At 33.3% G+C, this 14,931-nt stretch overlaps 2 pseudogenes; one reads left to right on the top strand and one right to left on the bottom strand.

Moving 5' to 3' along the window:
- Positions 1 to 606: 606 nt before the first annotated feature.
- On the top strand, positions 607 to 4,584 carry LOC126696073 (class V chitinase CHIT5a-like; annotated as a pseudogene).
- Positions 4,585 to 7,991: 3,407 nt separating this feature from the next.
- On the bottom strand, positions 7,992 to 12,263 carry LOC126696065 (class V chitinase CHIT5-like; annotated as a pseudogene).
- Between the last annotated feature and the right edge of the window lie 2,668 nt (positions 12,264 to 14,931).

The raw sequence follows: 14,931 nt of genomic DNA, 5'->3' as shown, positions 1-14,931 counted from the left end.
TATATAAATATATAGTAACTTTTTCACACTTGCACAATTAAGGTGTGAGAAAGTCGGAAATCGGAATGTCTATAACATCACTACTTTACTCGTCTATAAATCCTATTCAATTCCCTTGAAATATCACTTTCTCAAAAATAGACAATGAAAATTACTATGCATACCTCATATATTGGAATTAGTAATATTTAGCTAGGCTCTCGTGTCCATGTTGAATAATTCCAGTCAGGCCTTCTAGACTCTCGTTTGTACATTTAGCCGCATGTGCTTGATATTTTCCTTGTCCAGCACTCCTAATGTCCCCAAGATTAAGTTCAAACTTCAAAACGTTAACAAGAAAAGTTTTAAACATAACCCCAAAACACAACCCTCCAAACAAAACAGCTATGCAACGTAAATTTCAATGCTACCATATCTTTATATTACATATGTGTATATATATATATATATATATATCCGTACATCTTAAATTGACCTTAGCCATCACCTTCACATTTATTTCCTAGCTCTGAATCCCAAACCATGGCTAGCCTAAAATTCACATTCCTTCAAATTCTTGTGATCTTTTACACAATCATCAAACGTTGTGAGTCAAACTCCACAGCAATGCCCCCAAAAATTCCGGCTCCTCATCATAATTCCCCAGTACCTACTTCATCATCCTGTCGTCCGGGTTCAGGTCCTAAACGAGAACCCACTTCTCCTAAACAAGAACTCACTTCTCCTTCCTATCATCCAGGTCCAGGTTCTAAACACGAACCCATTTCACCATCCTATCATCCTAGTCCAGGTCCTAAATAAATACCCACTTCTCCTTCCTATCATCTGGGTCCAGGTCCTAAACAAGAACCCATTTCTCCTTCCTATCATCCGCATCTAAGTCTTAAACAAGAACCAACTTCTCCTTCCTATCATCCTGGTCCAGGTCCTAAACAAGAACACACTTCTCCTTCTTCACCAATCATGCCCTACCCGCGTGCACCTGCTCCAAAATCCAGCCCTTTGAATCCTGTATCACCAGCACTAAGCCCAGTTCCCTATCCATCTAAATGGATCAAGGCTGCCTATTGGCCATCATCTGATTCAATCCCAGTATCCTCCATTGATACCTCATACTTCACCCATATTTACCATGCATTCCTCTTACTTGACCCAACTACATATAATCTCAATGTGACCTAATTTAACCAAATAAAAATCCCCCAGTTCATTGGTACGCTCCATGCGAAAACCCCACTTGTCAAAACCTTATTATCCATAGGAGGAGGTGCTAGTGACCCAACTGTGTTCTCTAAAATGGTTAGTAGTGATGCCACACGTAAAATTTTCATCAAATCTACCATTGAGATAGCTAGAAAGTATGGGTTTGATGGTGTTGATCTTGATTGGGAATTCCCTGTAAATGACACAGACATGTTCAACCTTGGCTTGTTATACAAGCAATGGCATGAAGCCCTAGTCAATGAAGCTTTGATTTGTGGAAAACCACGCCTACTTTTAATGTCTGCTGTATATTTTGCTTCAAAATTTATTTTTGGTGAGCCTCAACCGTATTCATACCCAATTCAGGCTATACATAAATATCTAGATTGGGTTAGTCCAATGTGTTTTGATTATCATGGAAAGGGGGATAAGTTAACTGGAGAGCGTTCAGCACTATATGATCCTAAGAGTAATATTAGTACATATTTTGGAATCGGGTCATGGATCCAAGCTAGTGTACCATCCCATAAGCTTGTTATGGGCTACCTTTGTATGGAAACACATGGAAGCTCCAAGACCTGGAAGTTAATGGTATCAGAACACCCGCAATAGGAGTGGGGCCGGCCCGGAGTTGATGGTGTGTTGGATTATTATCAAATACTTGATTTCAACAATAAGAATAAAACTACCATTGTATTTGACACTGAAACTATGTCATATTATTCTTATGTGGGAGACTATTGGATTGGGTATGATGATGTCTAGTCAATAACGATGAAGGTCATCTGGTTTGCACGATCTCGGAAGTTGGGTGGATATTTCTTTTGGGCCCTTGGCAAGGATAAGGATTGGGCCATCTCAAGCATGGATGTCAATACCGTACCGTACCGGGCAGCAATCCGGTACACTCGACCCCCCTGTTTCGTACCGGAAAAAATACCGGCTGTACCGGCCAATTTCGGGCAATACCGGCCGGTACCGGGCGTACCGGCCGGTACAGAAAAAAGTTTTTTTTTTTTTTTTAAGTTTTGGAATTTTTGAATTTTTGTTAGGACAAAATGGTAACTTATTTGTATTAACTTATTAGTATTATTTGTTTTCTTAGTATGCAACGGTAACTTTTAAGCTTTCTATTTTATTTTTTTTCCCTTTTAATTGATACTAAAGTCTAAAACCATGAATAACTAATTCTAAATTGAGGAAATGTTTTATGGTAAACTTTTATATTTATTATAATATATATATATATATATATACACAAACACATACATACATATATATATATATTTATAAATATAAAAAATAGCGGTAAACCCAAAACGGTACACCGGTATTGACCGGTATCCGAAATATATCGTACCGGTGGCCAAACTGGTACGGCCTCCGGTACGGTATTGACATCCTTGATCTCAAGTCGAGGTAAACTTGTTTTGAAATGACTAATTTTTTTTGTTTTTTCATTCATTTATTTCCACAAGTTTAATTAAGAAAATGCTAAAGATACAATTCTACCACATAAGATTTCCATACTAAATTTGGTAATGAATATGATTAATGAATTTTTAATAACAAAATGTGACATGTTATTAGTTTGTAAAAGTTATGTAATAGAATGTGTATTATCCATAAAATTACTCATTTAATTGGTTAAGAAATTTGAGTAGCATTTGTAAATGCCACCACACCCATGAGAATGTAATTTATGAACAACTTTGTTACTGTTGTAGTTTTGATTTATTTAAACTAGCCGCGAACTTGCGCATTGCGCATGATAATTATTTTTATGGTGGTTTTATTAAATTTTTTTATACAATTTAAACTAATTTAATAAAGAGTAATGTATTTTGTAATTATATTTTTATTTATTATAAGAATAATCATAAATGTAATATAGGAACAGTCATAAATCATAAATTTAATAATTTTTGTTGTACCAAAATGAAAAAAAAAAATACAATTTTTCTCAGGAACTCAAAAGGCAATTTCACGAAAATATTTATTTTTTAATAAAAGTTATTTATGACATTTTTTGAATCATTAAAAAGAATATAAAATTTGGAAATTATTCTTTTAGTTTTAAACAAACTTTCTCAAATTTATTTTTTCTACCTACAATCCAAAACATTGAAAAAAGTAACTAAAAAAATTAATAAAACTTAACTATGATTAATTGGACCAATTAGGAAAACAATTTGTTATTTATAATCTAATAAGGTTATTTTCTTTGTGGAAATTGTAATTTCGTCCACCCAAAACATATTATCAAATAATCAATTATTAGCAAAATATAAGAATTAAATTTCTATATATGCATTATTATAAAATAATAATAATAATAATAATTAAAGTAAAATTGCGAAAGATAAAATTTGTCTCTCATCCAATAACTTTTGTTTAGCCAACCTTTGCTTTTCTCTAAATAAATTGCATTATAGAGTACTTTGTCCACCACAAAGGATTAAAAAATAAACAAAAATGATTAAAGTCTCATAGTTTAACATCTAAATTGAGCACTATAAAAATCATGTTATCAAATTACAGTAACTACCAAATTAAATTATCCAAATCATGCTATGTAGTAAAATAATATTATATTTTTATATTTAATCCTTTATAACGCAATAGGATAACATTTAACAATCAAAGAGAGAGAGAGAGAGAGAGAGAGAGAGAGAGAGAGAGAGAGAGAGAGAGAGAGAGAGAGAGAGAAAACCTAAATCACATTAACCTATAGTAGATTAAAGAATATAAAAAATTATCAACCTAAAACGAAGATGCAAGAAAAATAAAAAATAAAAATCCACTCAAAAATTGTGTGTGTGTGAGAGAGAGACAGAGAGGGAGAGAGAGACAGAGACAGAGAGAGAGATAGATAGAGAGAGAACCTTTTTTTTTTTGTAAGGGAAAACTATGCATAGAATGAAAGAGATAGTGACAGATTTATAGTAAGAGAGTGTGAATAAGAAGAGACAAAAATAGAGGAAGATGAAGGCAAATATGAAGAATGATATTAATGTAGAGGGTAGTGGGGAGATGAGAATGTGAGAGAATGAGAGAAGGAGAAAGGTTGGAGAAGTAGTGGGGAGATGAAAAGGTAAGGGAGGGAGAAATGTTGGAGAAGTGTAAATATGAAATAAAAACATATTATAAATAATTATAAGAAAATGGAAAGAAAAAATATAATGACGTAGACGCTGACGTGGCTCAACATGAGCGCAGCAGCATTAAATGCTACGCTTCATCTTTTAGTAATATATAGACTAATATGTTTCTCTTTAATTGTTTGGCAGCTTCGAGTGCATGGGGGAATTGATGATTGATCGATATCAAGAGAAAAATATGTGCTTTGAGGTCATTCAGCAAAAATTTCTTGATGATTGATCGATCTCAAGAGAAAAATAATGTGTTTTGAAGTCAGTAAAATTTCTTGATGTTGTACGGTAAAATAATAATTCTCATTTTTAGAAACTTTAACCAGAAATTTAGGCATGTCTAGAACTTCTTAATTTATTCATAAATTTGAGGAGCATATATTGTTGAACCCATGGTTGTCAAAATCCCGATTTGGATTCTATGATCCTACGATTTTACAATCCCACCTACTCAAAACGATCTAAATCTTTCAAGGATCTTAGCGATCATTTAGGATTGGTAGGATCGTACGATTCTAATGATCCCAAATGACCTTTATTTATTGTAATCTTTTTTAACTTGACAGAAGGCTTAGTTGGACCCAAATGAAAAATAAAATCCCAATAAACCAAGTTTTTCCACTCTAATATAGAGAGAGTGTCAGTTAGACTCAAATAAAAAACATTCCAATTGAGTGTCACTTTTTAAGGCTTTTGCATCTTTAAATAATGCTTACAAATGAATGTAGTGATGTATGGTAATTATATCAATGAATGTACAATTTATATGATTATTTAACATACAAATATATATTTTTTGTTTTTTTCTCAAATAATGTAGAATCTTACGATTCACGATCCGATCCTACGATCCATGATCCCACCTACCTCGTACGATCCTACGTAGGATCCTGATTTTGACAACCTTGGTTGAACCATTTAATATGGGTCATGCCTGGGGTGTTTGTTTCTTATGTTACTTCATTTTGTTGACCTTTTTTGTTTGGATGAATTGACTCTCTTATACTGCAAACTACTTGAGTTAATTTGTTGTCATCAGCAAGAAAATAGTGGAATAGAAACCAAGGATGTCAATACCGTACCGGAGGCCGTACCGGTTTGGCCACCGGTACGATATATTTCGGATACCGGTCAATATCGGTGTACCGTTTCGGGTTTACCGCTATTTTTTATATTTATAAATATATATATATATATATATGTATGTATGTGTTTGTGTATATATATATATATTATAATAAATATAAAAGTTTACCATAAAACATTTCCTCAATTTAGAACTAGTTATTCATGGTTTTAGACTTTAGTATCAATTAAAAGGGAAAAAAAATAAAATAGAAAGCTTAAAAGTTACCGTTGCATACTAAGAAAACAAATAATACTAATAAGTTAATACAAATAAGTTACCATTTTGTCCTAACAAAAATTCAAAAATTACAAAACTTAAAAAAAAAAAAAAAAAAAAAAAAACTTTTTTCTGTACCGGCCGGTACGCCTGGTACCGGCCGGTATTGCCCGAAATTGGCCGGTATGGCCGGTACGGCCGGTATTTTTTCCAGTACGAAACAGGGGGGTCGAGTGTACCGGATTGCTGGCCGGTACGGTATATTCCGGCCGGTACGGCCGGTACGATACGGTATTGACATCCATGATAGAAACATTGTTCTGTCCTATTATCCATTGAGGTTTAACTCGCCATCAATTACTTAAATTTCTCTTGTCGATGTTTCGATAAATTTTAGGTTTAAATGGTCTATTAAGTCATCAAACCAAGCAATTCTTTAATTTTTCATTTCAGCGATGTAAGAAGTCAAATACCTAGAAATCAAGTGACACTACTAGAAAATTATTGAAATCATGGCGGAGATGGCAAGAACTTAGCGGAGGAAACTAGAAGAAGCAAATACAATTGTGGTCACATTTTAGGTTTGAGTAATGCTAGGACAACTTTTGCCACAATTTGCTCACATGACAAGTCGTGAATGGTGGAGCTATGGACCCACATAGACTTACCACTTTTATCTCACTACTGATCATAACTTGTTATGTAAGTAAATTGTGACAAAAATTGTAGTTAAAATTGTAATCCTAATATTTTCCTTTAGTTTTATAATACAGCCGCCTCGCTAGCTTGCATTTTAAGTCAAAATTCTTCACGCAGAAATCATAAAATATATTTGTCGAAATTCCACAGTGACAGACCGTAACATTCCTATGAATATGTTCTTGGAGTACTTTCTCAAAAACTCACATGAGAGTAGTAAATAAACTGAGCCAGGTTGAGTACTAAAAATTCAAAATTTTTCATTTAATTTTATTTAGAACACGATTCAAGTTCAAGCTTATTACCAAACAAGATTATATGTTTCATTTTCTTTCCCATGAACTACGTGACTAACTCATTCTTTTTTCATATATAGTAAAATTATAACTAAATTTTTTTATTCCTTCACAAATCTATATATATATATATATATGTTAATAAGTAAATATAATTAAATTATATTATTTGAGTTACTTGGACAAAATGATTTTCGTTTATGAATTTATAAAATTTATATTTCCCAACCTTGTATTAATAACACTTATATATTTACTACAAATGGACTATTTATATTATCAATAAATTACAAATAATAGTTTGTGGCAAATTACAATTTACCTACCTGTGGTTTGACCAAAATTTAAGTTGTCTACCTATGATTTGAAATTTAACACTTTACACACCTGAGTATAGAGTGATTGGCAGAACATAGAGTGGTACACAAAAAAGGTACACAAATTTGTATTCAAATTCCGGTTTTAAATTTTTTCACAGTTTTTCCTCTAGTTTTTTACAATTTTTTCACACCTTCAAGAGAAATTCACGGAATTCTCCAAATTAGAATTCCAAGGGTCTACTTGGGATCCACTTATTTTGCTGAAACTGAAAACTTTTTATTGAAAATACTGTAAATAGAGGTAAAAGTTAGCTGAAATAATACAGTGGGACTCATAAATAGTACTAAAAAGTGCAATGAGACCCATATATAGTAGCAAAAATAAGCTGAATGGTATAATAAGTTGGCAAAAATAATCTTTGACAAACGAACGCTTGATTAGTTGCCTGACAACCTGAGATGCTTCGCCTGTAACCTTTTAGCAAATCCAATCAAGTGGGACAAATACCATCTTAAAAAAATTGACTTCTTCATGGCTCTAAACTTGCTTCAATTCATTCTTCTTCCATCGTTCCCCTTGATTTCCCAACCCAGATTGCAAGAATCAATTTGATCGTCACTGCATATTTTTGCAGATATACAGAATCATAGGCTTGCCATCACTGTCGTTTGAAGCTGTAAGGAAATCAAATATAATACGAGTTAGAGTTTTAATAATGTAGTAGCCAGTACGCATTCAATAATCAATTATCATCATAAAAATAAAAAATTATATATGTACAGCTATAATACACGTATATGTTTTACTTGATTAATTAATATTATTAAGCTAATGCCTTAGATTAAATTAGAGGCACTGTCTGTTGGTTTTTTTTTTTTTTTTTTAATAGGCACTGTATGTCGGTTATGGTTAACAAAATAAACACATAAATTAAAGAATATTATAAATTACACAGGACAAAAATGTATTGTTGACCTATTGAGAGTCATCACTGTCGTCGCCCCCATGCACTTGAAGCTGTAACCAATTAAATATAACACGACTTAGTCTTGTAACACCATTGTGAGCTCTACAAATAATGTATGTAGTATACTTAATACTGTATTGTCCTCATGCAGGAGATTAAATTAAATGGGTTCATCAGGGGCCATTCTGACCTAAAGGCACTGTTTGTTTTTATTAAATCAACATGATATTCTTAGTTTATATTTTTCTAATTAAATTTTAGCCAATCTTTTTCTCACTGATCGGTGAGAATTGAACTCATATTGTGTCTACTCCATTGTGATGGTAATTTATCAATAAAATCATGTACAATTCAGACAAAAAATTTTGTTACTATTTTCCTTACATAGGCTTAAACTATTTTGCCGTCAAGAATTTTGTAATTCGGTAGCGTAACCAACTCTCTATTATTAAAAGAATTTGAATTTGAATCCCCTCTTTTTCATTGTTGTAACTATGGGTTACTTATTAAAAAAAAAAAACTGTTTTGCCAAGTTCTAAACTTCTTTTCCCCTGAAATACAGAGTTCTATAAGGTTTACCTTTTTGTGAGATAATCCAGTCCTTGTCCATGCCCAAAGCCCATAAAAAATATCAACCCAAAACTTACCGAATCCACATCATCGTACCCAATCCAAGAGTCTCCCGAATAAGAATAATAGGATCCAAATTGGGTGTCATATACAACAGTTGCACAGGGGCGGCTGCACATAAATTGAACCCCCTGACTTGAAAAAAAAAAAAAATATATATATATATATATATATAATATTGCTTTAATAATTTTAAAAATATTTTTGTACACTTTGTTTTAAATCTTGCACACTCAGATCACATATTAACTTATCTCACAATCAAACAACAACTTATTGTATTATTTATGGATGAATGAGTGTGGTTGTGTGAATTAATAATTATACAATGCAAGTGGAGTTGAGTTTTTTCATTTAGTTTAAAATATTTTTATAAAAAATGATAAGGGTAAAATTGTGAATGTGAATATTCATGAATATAGTATCATGAAGCGACATTCAAAATAGACCCGTCGGCCTCACTTGTCATAAATGGCAGTCGAACAACTTTAGGACGTCTACAGCTTTAGGAAGACGGGGTTAACTTGTTATAAATGGAAAGCTGACACTACTAAGCTGAAGGGAGTAATGTCAGCTGACGACCCTAACGAGGCTGACGACCTCGACGAGGGGGTAGGCGAAGCTGACGACCTCGACGAGGGGGTAGGCGAAGCTGACGACCCCGACGAGGCTGACGACCCCGACGAAGCTGACGACCCTAACAAGGGAGTAGGCGAAGCTGACGACCCCGACGAGGGGGTAGGCGAAGCTGACGACCCTGACGAGGCTGACGACCTCGACGAGGGAGTAGGCGAAGCTGACGACCCCGACGAGGGGGTAGGCGAAGCTGACGATTCCGACGAGGCTGATGACCCTAACAAGGGAGTAGGCGAAGCTGACGACCTTAACGAGGCTGACGACCCCGACGAGGGGGTAGGCGAAGCTGACGACCCTAACAAGGGAGTAGGCGAAGCTGACGACCCTAACAAGGGAGTAGGCGAAGCTGACGACCCCGATGAAGGAGTAGACGAGGCTGACGACCCCGACGAGGGAGTAGGCGAAGCTGACGACCCCGACGAGGGGGTAGGCAAAGCTGACGACCCTAACGTGGCCTTGCTTGGTCTCCATGTTTGCATATATAAAGAAATATCTTGCGCCCCACGCTTGGTGTTAAATAAAAAGACTCCTACAAGGAAATGATCTCGCAAAATACGTCTAAAGAGACTCCTATAAGGAAAAGACTTCTAATCCAATAAGGAGAGGTCAACCCTCTACCACTATAAAAACCCCAATACCCCCACCAACTAAGGTACGCATAATTTACCCTCTCTAACACTTTAGAGTTGTGAGAAGTTCTAACTTGACCTTCGGAGGGTATTTGGCCGGCACCACACCGGTGCTCTCTGCGAGGTCTTCTCTTTTTGTGTTGTGCAGGCGTTGTTTCAAGCACGTGAGTGCCGTGTAGCTCACTGACGATTTTTCGGCATCATAAAAAAAAATGACAAATATATAACCACAATTTGCATAAAACAAAATTATTATACAAACTTAACAAAATAAAATGGTTATACTTATATTGACAATAGATAATGAAAACTGATAATAAACTTTCATGAGACGATTTCAAAATATGAAAACTCGTAGAAAGAAATTGTAAAATTTCATATATTTGTGTGCTTTTGTTTTCGATAACTCAATATATTCAAGTTTTTTTTTTAATTTAATTTTTATTTAATTTAAGTTTCTTAATGACCCTCTTAGAAAAAATTCCTAGAGTTGCCACTAGTTGCACTATTCTTATTGTTAAATTCAAGAATTTCAAAGAGTGCCATAGTGCCATTTCTTGGCCCAACACCCACTGTGGGTGCTCCAATTCCATTGATACTCGGATCCTGGAGCTTCCATGTCCGCTCATATAAGTGTAGACCCATGACTAGCTTTTGGGGCGGGACACCAACTTGGATCCATGACCCGATTCAGTGGCGGAGCCAGGATTTCAGTTTAGGGGGGGCAAAATTATATGACAAGATTGAAAGTAAAATTAATCTAAATATTATTAATCGATGTTAGATATAGAATTATATACTATTAATGCAATTGTCATACAAAATCTAATATAATATAAACTCTAATTTATTTTTTCATACATAATTTAATTTGTTCAATTGGAAGATTAGTAAAATACACCTCGATATGAGTTTGTTTAGAATTTGAATCTAAATCATTATTATAATTTGGCTTCTCCATAATCTCAATTGATTATAAGTATATATTTCATATTATTAAAATAAATATTAAAAAAAATCATAGTTAATAACAATCAAATTAAGAGATTATTCTAAATATATAGAATTTAAACATGTAATTTTATTCCTTAAAATAAATTGAGAAAATAAATCAATATAAAAGAATTATAAAGTTGCATTTTCGTTTATGCAAAATTCAGTATTTTTTACTCTATTCTTTAAGTAGTAAGTAGTTAAAATTGGTTCTATAGTAAAAATAAAGTGTTTCAAAATTGAAATTATGAAAAAGTTAAAGTAGAAGAGAAAAAGATTAGGGAACGCTAAGGTTTTAGTTTGATATACAAGGACCTAAATATATTTTTTTTTTATTATGATTATGTGGGAATACCTTATTTGAGGAACAAATTGCCCTAAGAAAAGCACCCCAAGAAAAAAAATTTCCAGTGCTTGAGAACATGTGGCAAGGAAAAACAGTATGGGTGTTAAGTAGGACCCACAAAACTTTGTTTTGTTTAGAAAAAGACAAAATAATGTTAGGAAGAGTTGCACCTAATATTGCTTTCTTCTCTAGTCTCTAGGTGTGGAACGTTTTTGTGTCAAGGTCAAAATACTTGATAACGTAATATTTAGGTTGTTACTCTAGATTTTTTTTAGGAGGTCAAGGGGGGCACTTGCCCCCTCTCGCCCCCCTTGCCTCCGCCCCTGACCCAATTCCATAACTAGTGCTAACATTTTTTTTTTTTTTTTGGATCATATAATGCAGAGTTTAATCCAGCGACATTGTTCCATGACCCATGAAAATCAAAACACATTGGACTAACCCAAATTGCATTGTTAGGATATGATCTTGGCTTTCCAGAGACCATAAATTTCGATGCATAATATACTGCAAAAGTGATTAAGAGATGTGATTTGCCACTTGACTTGGCTTCATTCACTAGGGCTTTTTGCCATTCCTTGAATAGCAAGGCAAGGTTTGACATGTCAACTTTGTTAGCTGGGAATTCCCAATCTAGGTCAAGACCATTGAAACCGAATTTTCAAGCTACTTTAATGCTCGAATTTATAAAAATAGAACGTGTTTTCTTGTTACTAACCATTTTTTGAGAACACTATTGAGTCATTATTGCCTCGCCCTATGACTAGTAAAGTTTTGACGTGTGAGTTTTTGAAACAAGGTGCAATCATGAACTCTTTGATCTTTATTCTGTCTAAGAAGGTAATGTGTAGCTTGTATGTGCTCGGCTTAGGTAAGAGGAAGGCATAGTAAATGTGAGTGAAGAATGAGGTATTGATGAGAGATGCTGGAAATTCATCATCTGATGACCATTATGCCGCTTTGATTCCTCTTGATGAAGGCATTGCAGGAGAGATTGACATGCAATTTTTCATACTAGAAATGATTATAAGAACTATAAGTGACATGATTTTTAGGCTAGGCAATGGCATTGTGGGATTGTGAGCAAAGAAAGAGTTCAATGGCTTGAGTTCACTTTGGGATGTGCATTTATAGGTTGCTATGTTGCATATTGTTGTAATGCTTTGGCGCTTTGAAGGTAGTTTTTCCAACTTTTATAGTAGAAATATAGAATATGGTGTTGGACATATAGAAGAAAGAGATCAAATACATGCTTTTTTGGGGGCTAGAATACTTCAACATCACAAACATAAAAATATTAGCCACTGGAAAAAAAGATTAAAATTGTATTAATTAATTTAATTTGCAATACTGCCTTTGTCTCTGTAAGGGTCATATTTCCAATTTAAGGACTACTATAGTTGCTCATAAGAAATGACCGAGTGTAAGCTCTAATGTGAATTATTTTCCTTTCATAAAATATTACGGTAGTGAACTGATGATCCAAACTAATTACATCTTCTAATCATAGATGATCGTATTAATCTTTTTCCCAGTATATAAATGCTCTTTCTAGTTTTATATATATAAAGATGAGTTTCATTTACCACCGCAGAAATGTGGCTTAATGGTAGGAGTATTCAAATTGCTTCACTTGGTGAGTTTGAACGATAGCTCTAACAAAGCCCCAGTGATACACATGGTATTACTTACTGTCATCACGTGGCGACGTGGCGTAGGATGGATGAGTCCGCACTGAAGGCTCCACTTTTTTATCCAGCCAAAAAAGAAGAGTTTCATTTGAGTGACTTTTTTTTTTATATGCATGTAATGTTTTGACAAAAGTATTATTGAACCTTGAATTAAGTGACTATATTTAGATTTTTTTTTTTTTTTATATAAATGAAATAGTGAATTTTGTTTATAATATTTAATTTCGCTAGGATTGAGCTTTACAACTTTCATCACATAATCTTTTAATTATTTTTACAAGAAGGGTCATGCCATTGGAGCACAATTTGTATGACACAGTGAAATGTAGAATTTAGTATCTTCCTAGGTACACTCATCATGACCCTATCAAGAAGCAGCCAAGGTTGTTACGACTCTAGGTAAAAACTGATAACAATAACAATGTATTGGATTAATTGCCAGTAGGGTGTACAAAAGAACACAAATTTGAAGAGTTTAACTACTTAAATTGCAGAAATTGCAATCAATGTTGGATCATGTTAACGCCTTAACGGTAGTTTTAGGGCAATTATTAATAAAGCATTTAAAGAAAATTTCAACACTACTTTTATGAGAAATATAAAAAGCTATCAAAAATATTAATTGACTTTTTTTATAAAAAAATTCTAAAAATATTTTAAACCAATATACCTAGTGCGTTAAATAACTTTTCCCATCAATATTATATCAAGCACAAAATATAAAAGCAACTTTTTTTTGTTTTCAAAAATATAAAAGCAACTAATGGTCAAAATTACATATAAAAACTGAAATTTTGGACAGGACCAATCCAAAAAGAATGCCAACAATTAATGAGCCCAGTTCAATATCCATAACCAATAGTTCCCCTTCTCCCCCTAAATTTCATACAACTGTGCATAAAATAGAATGACTATTATGTATGTCAGATTCTAAAAATAGGTGTAGTGCCCATTGGATAAAGTATGAAATAAAAGAAAAGCTCCCAATCAGCACTCTCACTCTCTTTTGGGATTTGTGTGTCCTGCTTTAATTAGTAATAAGTGTCATCATTAGTAAATACATGAAATCCTAATTGTAATTTGCAACTTGTAAGTGCTCGTTTTCTGTATAGAGTTAGAGTGAGAATAAAATATTTCATCCAAACATATCTTTATCATAGTTGATGCTCTCTTGGATATGTTGCTCTTTCTTTATTAGTTTATTTACATCTGTCTATTCAGGCTAATTTTGGCACCTCCACAATAGAATATTCTTTCAAATCATGAGAATGTTCTTCTTTTTTTTGGTTAATGAATGCACTTCTATTAACTTAATAGCCTTAAAGAAATAAGAGTAAAGTGACTTATTATTAATCTAAACTAAACGTAGGAGATAACACTATCTAGAATTAACTAATTATATTTTTACTAGTACTACTTGGAGCTACTGACATTGGTGCCCAAGCAAATGCCAACGTTAAAAATTACGGTTCATCGATTTTGCTAGAAAATCTGCCTTAGACAATGGACCTTAATTAATTTAGTAGAGTGGGACATCAATTCGATCATCGACCTCGAGGTGTGGTGAATAATATTTAGGCTATATTATTAATCTGGTCCTCTAACTCTAAGGTAATGTTCAATTTCATCTTTCAACTATTAGTTGTGTGAATTCAATTCCTTAATTATTAGAATCTGTTTGGGATTCACTTATTTTGTTGAAACTGAAAACTTTTTGTTGAAAGTACAGTAGATAAAGGTAAAAGTTAGCTGAAATAGTACAGTGAGACTCATGAATAATACCAAAAAGTACAATGAAGCCTATAAATAATAGCAAAAATAAGCTGAATAATAAAATAAATTGGCAAAAATAATTTTTGCCAAACACACACTTAGTAGTACTAATTTAGTCCCTTATCTTTCAAATCAAGTCCCCCTCAAAAAAAAAAAAAAAACTTTCAAATCAAGTCAATTTCATTCATGAATCTTCTCCATATTTAAATTTCAATGAAATTAGTCAACATTGTAATTGTAGCATGAGTTA

The sequence above is a fragment of the Quercus robur genome, chromosome 2, assembly GCF_932294415.1.
Source record: "Quercus robur chromosome 2, dhQueRobu3.1, whole genome shotgun sequence".
NCBI lineage: Eukaryota > Viridiplantae > Streptophyta > Magnoliopsida > Fagales > Fagaceae > Quercus > Quercus robur.
Note: the sequence above shows the minus strand (reverse complement) of the source record. Positions and strands in the feature narration are given on the sequence as shown.